This window comes from Idiotropiscis lumnitzeri, chromosome 9, assembly GCF_059441095.1.
Source record: "Idiotropiscis lumnitzeri isolate Australia: NSW breed Sydney's pygmy pipehorse chromosome 9, RoL_Ilum_1.0, whole genome shotgun sequence".
Lineage (NCBI taxonomy): Eukaryota > Metazoa > Chordata > Actinopteri > Syngnathiformes > Syngnathidae > Idiotropiscis > Idiotropiscis lumnitzeri.
In genome coordinates this window covers 14,804,964-14,812,688 of record NC_142399.1, presented here as the reverse complement: position 1 = coordinate 14,812,688, position 7,725 = coordinate 14,804,964, and positions in this window count along the sequence as shown.

The following is a 7,725-nucleotide window of genomic DNA, read 5'->3' as shown; positions in this document are numbered from 1 at the left end:
ATCCGCTGCAGTGGATGTCGCATACAATTGAATTATCCATGTGGTCATAATGTAGTGGCTGGTTTTTGTATGTCGTCTTTAGTGTTTGCTGAACACAATATGTCACGTATGTGCCTTGAGGGAAACGGTGCAGGATCACAGGGCTTTTGGAATTTAGATGATATCAGGAAGCAAGTTCTTATCAGCACCTCATTCCTAGCAGCTAAACATGGTTCAGTTCGGTGCTCAGTGCCTGGTAGGAGCTCAAAGATCTCGAGAAAATGTCAACAGTGGAGGAGCTGTCACTGTGTGGGCAATGAAAAGCCAAGTTCTATTCAACTGATAGCTTAGATGCACAAGAAAAGGTTATCAGAATGCTTTACAGTATTCTATCATTGTATTTCTTGAAAGTTTGCAAAACCACCACTACTAACACAGATCTGGAAAAAAAAAATATCGCAATATGCATGCTTACCAGTCACAAGTGCTGCGTATGGTCCTCCATTGTTTTTTATGTTGTAACTTACTGGTACACACTTTAATTTTATGTAGAACTTCAATGTTTAAGGCGAACACATCGTTTTCAACATAATCCACATTTCTGTTGGGTAGAGCAAAACAGCTAAACAGTTTTAAGATGAAAAAATGCTGTTGAGTTAATTTACCCTCGCTTTGCTTTTCGCCTCGCCGTGAGCGTCCACTGACTGCATCTCTGTACTCCAATGAGATTCCACAACCCGCAGCCTAATGGTCATCATACACCTTGGAGAAAAAAAAAACACTGCAATCAATGGCCATTTCTACTCCATAAGGTGACTCACCCCTGATTCCGTGTAAAACGTTAACCTCATTAAGCCCGCTCACAACTGAGATACATAATTATCCCTAAGAGGATAGTCAGTGTTAATACAAATTAGAATGCTAATTAAGCTGCTGAGACTGGCCATTGCATCTCCCAGAGCAATGATCTTATGCAACCATTATGGCGAATTAGAGCCCTTGTTTACCATCACGAGAAGTGGCTTTTTTACCAGTCGTGAGATTTGTCACAAGCCTGACAAGTGGGCCACGCTTCACTGAACATTACATATGAATTCCCAGAGCAGTCCGGGCAGTCCGTCCCGAGGACGGAACTATCCAACCCTACGGCCCGACCGGATGTCCATTTTTGGGGCGGGGGACAGGGGGGATACATTTTAAAAAAGGGTTTGATTAACAAAGGCTGGAGATGGATTTTAGTCCGGCCCATGAATCGGCCCTCGTGCGTGTGATGACCTTATTCGCGAAATGAGCAAACAAGAATCGACTCAGAAGAGCCACTACCAACTGTTTGGGTATGAGGAGATGTGAGACAGCAGCGTGTGTTCAAACCTGCCTGTATTAACTTATTCTGACATCCCGCCTGCTACAGGGGCATACCATTACAAGAGGCGCGGGGGTGGCAGAAATACCGCAAACAGAAAGAACAGAGGGGAGGGGAAGTCAAACCGTTTATCCACTTCGGTTTGATGAAACACTTACCACCATAATAAGCCCATAATAAGGCAAACAAAATTGAATTGTAAATTAGCCAGCCAATGATTGTTATAAGAATGTTGGTGTCGTGCGTTTTTTTTTGTTTTTTTTTGCCGACAATTCTTATGAATAAGGCTTGAGGGTCGAGGCCGGATGGGTAGCGAGATAGTGGCTGGAGGGTGGGGTACTGAAAAAGGGTCAAGTGCCCAGTTCTGTGACTGCTTTTCTATTGCGGTGTCAGTCTCAATGACTTCCCAACGCCCAACTTGCTTAAGAGCAAGGTCCAAGGACTCCATTTCCAAGGAGTGCCTTTGGCCGCTCATAAAACGCCGATCTGAATGACAATTCAATGCATCCAGTCGTCTGTGCAGCAAGGCAGTTAAGTGGCCTAAAGTCTTTAAAGATGCCTAAAATGCCTCCTCAATCTGGGAAACTTCTTTTCTGTTTCTCTCTATCGCACAGAGCCAAAGAGGAACAATAAATCTGGCTGATTTCAACATTCCTCGTCTGATCAGATGATACCTGAACAGCAAGACTCGAGAGGGCCAGCAACTGCTGCCACAATCACACGTCTCTCTCTTTATAGTTTTTTGATTTCATTTTTTTTAGGTGTGGGGGGCATATGTCAAGAGAAAGCAGATAAGTGCGCACAGCTGAAAACATTTTATAATTTTCTTTTGGTTAAAAAAGCCGCTGCATTTCATCGCGCCACAGCAATTGTAGGTAAATTGCAGCAAGGTACAAGCTTTAAAGGTACAAGCGTAAAATGCTGCAAGCTTGAAAAACCTTTTGGCCATACCCAGAGGCTTTCTTTTTTTCTTCGCCTTCATGTTGAGGGGAGTACGAAGGCGAGGAGGACGTCGCTGGTTGTGTGCCAGCTCGGCCTCCTGCGGTTTCACGCATAACAACCTTGCATGTGCACGGCTCTCAGTAAAGCATTGATTTAAGAGGGTACTTCTTCTTTCCACAGCTTTAGCAAAACAAGCCCCTATGTTTGGATAGACCTGGTAAGCAGCTCACTGACCTGAGCAATGGGTCAGATTAAGTTAGAACCCCTCCTCCTCATCCTTCTCCCCTCTCAGTCCCCCGTGCAGAATGAGGAAAGGGAAAGTGCTCTTCAGGGCAGGCAGGCCTGACAGCGAGGTCAGAGGAGTCGCTCAGGAAAACAGGAAACTGACAAGAGAGACAAATGATAGGTCTCACCCAACCATGGGCGTTTAAGCGTTCTGCCACGAAGCTAGATCAAACATAATAGCGACAAGAGTTATACCTATTCTTTATAACGGGTCAAGAAATAACTCTTTAAATATTGTCTGGATCCAGATCAAGATGTAAATCAAGCTTTTTTTTTCGCTTTGCTTTTCATTATTTGAGTCACTTTAAGTACACTTATGTCAATGGAGAAAATCAAATTATCGTTAGTCCCAGTTTTAAAATCAATCTGAACACAATTTATCTGGCCTTCTTTTTAGCGTTATTTTTAAATCAATTATTCAAAAAGTGGCAGGTAAATCAAATATACAATCAGCTTAGCTCGGATTCTGATCAGGCCTTTTGTGCATGTTCCAGTGTGGGAAGTGACCTGGAACATTAAAAGCGTGAATAGAAGAAGAAAAATATTCACATTGCTAAAAGATATATGAGGAGGAGTCCAAAATTGGTAATGAAAAAAAGTACCGCCACTAAACAAGGTGAAAGGGGGCAGATTGCCACCGTGTGTTGCCGAGATGAACATGAGGCACACAGAGAGAAGTCGGATTCAATGAAGCTCAGTCTACACTAGGCAAGTTCCAAACATCTTGACTATGATGTGAATCGTACAGCCCATCCTCCTCAGCCTATTCATTTGTCAAGTCTTCCAGTACATCATCCATCAATCCAAAAAGTAGACTGCCAACTAATGAACAGATGGACAACAAAAGCACACACAAATCCAATGTAATGTTTTTCTTTTTTCCACATTTGCAACTGTCTACCAAATATACAGGTGAATTCAATCTGAAGCAAGACGGCCTTGTATTAGGCAATGAGTCATATTGGTTCCTTGAGTGGATGTTGAATGTGCGCTACGCACGTCACTTAGCTGATATGTCCCATTTCTCTTAGACAGTCAACAGAAAAATACAAAATTATTGTGTATCAAAAAATCGTTATACTTTATAAGAGAGAGAAAATCTAATACAGAGTGAGGACGGCACCTTTAAATGTTTCATCATGTCCTGCAATAATTGTAGCTTTGAAAAGTGTTAAGTTTGTCATAAAAACAGCAAAGAATTGTTTTCAATAAACAACAATTAAGGGAAACATTAACACGAGTCACTTTTTATGGAAAAACCGAGCAAACATTGTGACAAGGCACATGTCTGAATGAACTACTGAACCTGCTCTTAGTTAGTTATATATTATATATTTAAGACAAGCTGGCGGGAGGATTGTGTGAGCGTATGTGTGTGTGCTGCTTTTGGTAAAAGATAAAGCGAGGCAGGGTGGAATTTATGCAGCGAGCGGGGCAATCAGCAAACAATCTGAGGTGCCGTTTAGTGGTACTGTAAGTTCTGCTAAACTAGTCCTAATTTCCCTTGTTGTAGGCGATGTGTGAGTAGAAGTGGAAAGGGGCCGGACGAGGGGAGTGCTCTGTCAGAGCCGACTTAATCTGAACCTGGGGCGGCACGTTCACTTTTGATGGAGGCCAGAGATAAGACGAGGAGGCTCAGGAAGAGGAGGAGGATGAGGATGAAAGATCACCCACACCTGCGAGGGCCTGCCAAAAGTTACAGCTCACTCAAAGAGGCCTTTCTACCGCTGTTCCATTTATCAAGGATGATGAGGGCAGTGGCAGCGAAAGCCTCGCTCCATTTGGTTTTTCACCGGTGGCTCATCATATACATTCACCACCACACGTGAAGATGATTTCATTTACCTATTTACTCATTTATTTTTCTTTGCTCTAAACCATTTGAGCTGTTAATGCTAATGTAATGAAATTTCCCCGAGTGTGTTTGTTTGTTTGCATATTTTTTTTGTCACATTTTTAATTCCCAATTTACATTTTTCAAATATAATACCAATCTGTTCTATCAGCACCTTTTAGTCAATTGAAACTAATGGAACCAGAATTCTTAATTCATTGTTACTTACTAGATTTATTCAACTCAACACTTGACCTTGAGATTGAATGTAATATTCTTAGTATGAATAAGACAATAAACTAATTGTGTTTTTTATTTTAAATTTTTATTTTTTGGTGGTCTAACAGGGGGCAAGTACTTTTTCACACAAGGCAGAGTATATTTGAATATTTTTTTCCCTCAATAATGAATGAAATTTCTATTTAAATACTAATGTGATCCTTGGAGGCGACCAGGTTGGTGACCTCTGGCTTAAAGAGTAATCAGATCACGACACCGTTGCAAGCCCACCTATAGCTAAACTAGTGCTACTCAAATAGTGTGGTGGACCCCCCCTGGGGGGGCGCGATGCTAAGGGGGGCACGTGCGACCCTGGGGAACATGGTTTTTTTTCGGTTGTACTACATTAAAGTGTAATTGCACATCCACTCCAGTAGTTGGCAGTGGCGCTGTCCTTGCCCATTGTGCGCAGTGTGTATTAACTCTACGGTGTAGGATTGTTTTACAACAAAGATGCGATTTTTTTTATAGTTGCGATGGAGCATGAGGTGGTGGGGGGGGGGGCGTGAATTGTTTTCTTCTTGCTTGGGGGGCGTAACAGAAAATAATTGAGAAGGACTGAGCTAAACTGAGTTATCCGAAACATAGCTATGTGGTTGATTTAAACAAATAACATAACGAGCAATTTCCTTTTTTACGTCTCATTTTTTTCCCCATGTTTCCCTTCTGCAACACACCTGATTCACATGATCAGCATCGTTATCTGGCTCCTGCAAAGCCTGTTGATGAGCTGATCATTAGAATCAGGTATGTTGGAGAAGGGATACATGAAAAACAGGCTGGATCTTGAGGACCGGACGTGAGCGCCCCTGGCGTAAAATAAACTGAGTGACACGTTTGTGCGGCACATTCATGACCGCTCCCTAGATCGACTTTCATCTGTTTCTTCTGTTCCAATCTATAGTAAATAAGGCCCTTTGGACGTGACATAGCCAAAAAGCCTGAGAGTCTACGGTTTAGTCTTTTGCAGATGTCAACAAATAGCAGTAAAAAGTAGTTGAAGTCATTCTTTTTGGCATAATGAAGCCATGAACTAAAATGTCCTCACCACTCTACCGTACAGTACATTATCTTTGATTCACCATCGCCCCTTTTTTTTTGGTGCGGAGAGGTGTCTGTGCACCAAATCCCCCATAATCCTTTTGGAGAGGAATATGAAGCACCAGCCCTTGAGGTTTGCCCTCTTTGGCTGCTGTCTTGCTTGCACACATCGGACTCGTCAGCGCTATCGAGAACGTTTGCTGAGAGTGACAACATAAATCTATAACAGAATAAACACATCTACAGCGAAATCAATATACACTCCACAACATTAAGTACACCTGCAAAATCAAAAGAGGTCTTACAGAGAGCTAATGTGCTTGATTGAAAATTCCCCCTTACGCAGGATGATGACCCGTATCTTCCAGCAGGAGAAAGTAAGATCAGCGTTGAACCTTTTCCAACTCAAAGCACAGACAGGTGTAAATGTATTATGGGTTGTTAGTTCCACATAAATAAAAGCTTTGAGGGAGTCTGTTTTCATCTATTATTGCTTTTATTCTTTTTTGCTCTTTGCCGTTGGTAATGTACTCTGCTCAGCTGGCAAGTCAGACTTTGCCGGGAGCACTGCACATCTGGAAATGAGGTTGAGAGATTGAGAGAGGGAAAGTGTGTATATGAGTGTTGTTTGCGTGTAAACAGACTGAGGGATTGTGCGTGTCTGTACGTTGGGCAGGTGGCAGCGCATTCTGGAGGAACCGATACTGTCCGACAATCAAAAATGAGTTGAAGTAGCGGCTCATAAACAAAAATATGGTAGAAAAGTAGTAAATATTTCTTCCTCACTGCCCTGAGGTCCCACTGAGACTAATTTAATTTAGGCATAAACTTATTCTGAAACCTGTGTAAATGATCATCCAGATAAGAGGAATACATATGTTCTCGTTGAAAAAAAAGTTGGCAGGTGGGTGGCAATTTACGTGTTTTATATGTTAATTTTTGCGGCACGACTGGTTATCACGATGGCCTCACAGTGAGAGGTCGAGGGTTTGATTCCAGCTCTGGCCTTCCTGTGTGGAGTTTGCATGTTCTCCTCGTGTCTATGTGGGGTTTCTCCGGGTACTCCGGTTTTTCCCTCCCATTCCAAATGCATGCATGGCAGGTTGTTTGAACACCCTAAATTGTCCCCAAGAGTGGTTGTGAGTGTGAATGTTTGTCTTTGAGTGCCCTGCCATTGGCTGGCAACCAGTTCAGGGTGTCCCCCGCCTACTGCCCGAAGATAGCTGGGATAGGCTCCAGCACCCCCTGCGACCCTTGTGAGGAGAAGCGGCACAGATAATGGATGGATGTTAATTTTTAAGTCACTTTAATGATGCACTAACATACATTTCTGCTCGACACGTCACCTAGCAGGACCTGTGACACCACCTGACACCACCACACTCAGATGTGGAATGTTTTTCTAGAATGTGGTTCGGGATTTTCATGCTTTCAAATCCTACCAGCAAATCAATTCCCATTATAACGCTGGGGGCCACGCATTCTGAGATGTTGCCATACACGCACAGACCGCAACATTTACACAAACTAATGAGGCTCAATACAAGAGCTGCATCCAAAATTCTACAATGAAAATAATGCTCTTTTTTGATTGACACTGTCAGAAAGTTAGAGTAATTGTATGAGTGCTGAAAGCGTTTACATTCATGTTATTCTACAACCCCAAACTGCTGAATGTTCAAATTTTAACCACATGTAATAGCAGAGCTATTTCACAACAAATTGGAAGAAAATGTTGTAGGTGGGTGAGCTGGGACTTTTTTCAGTCCAGACAATAACTCAAGCGTAATGATCTTTCATGAGGTAATAAGAACCAAAAAAAAATATTGTCTACTTGTCAGTACGAAACAGTGCACATTAGCATATGTTATTGAGGGTTGACTAGATAAAATATGCAGGACATTTCTTTTACGGGTGGGGTACTTACCCAAATTATAATTGGAGGAGTAGTGAGGAAAAAAAGTCATCTGGCTACTTCTACGTCTATTGTTATGTTTTTTTT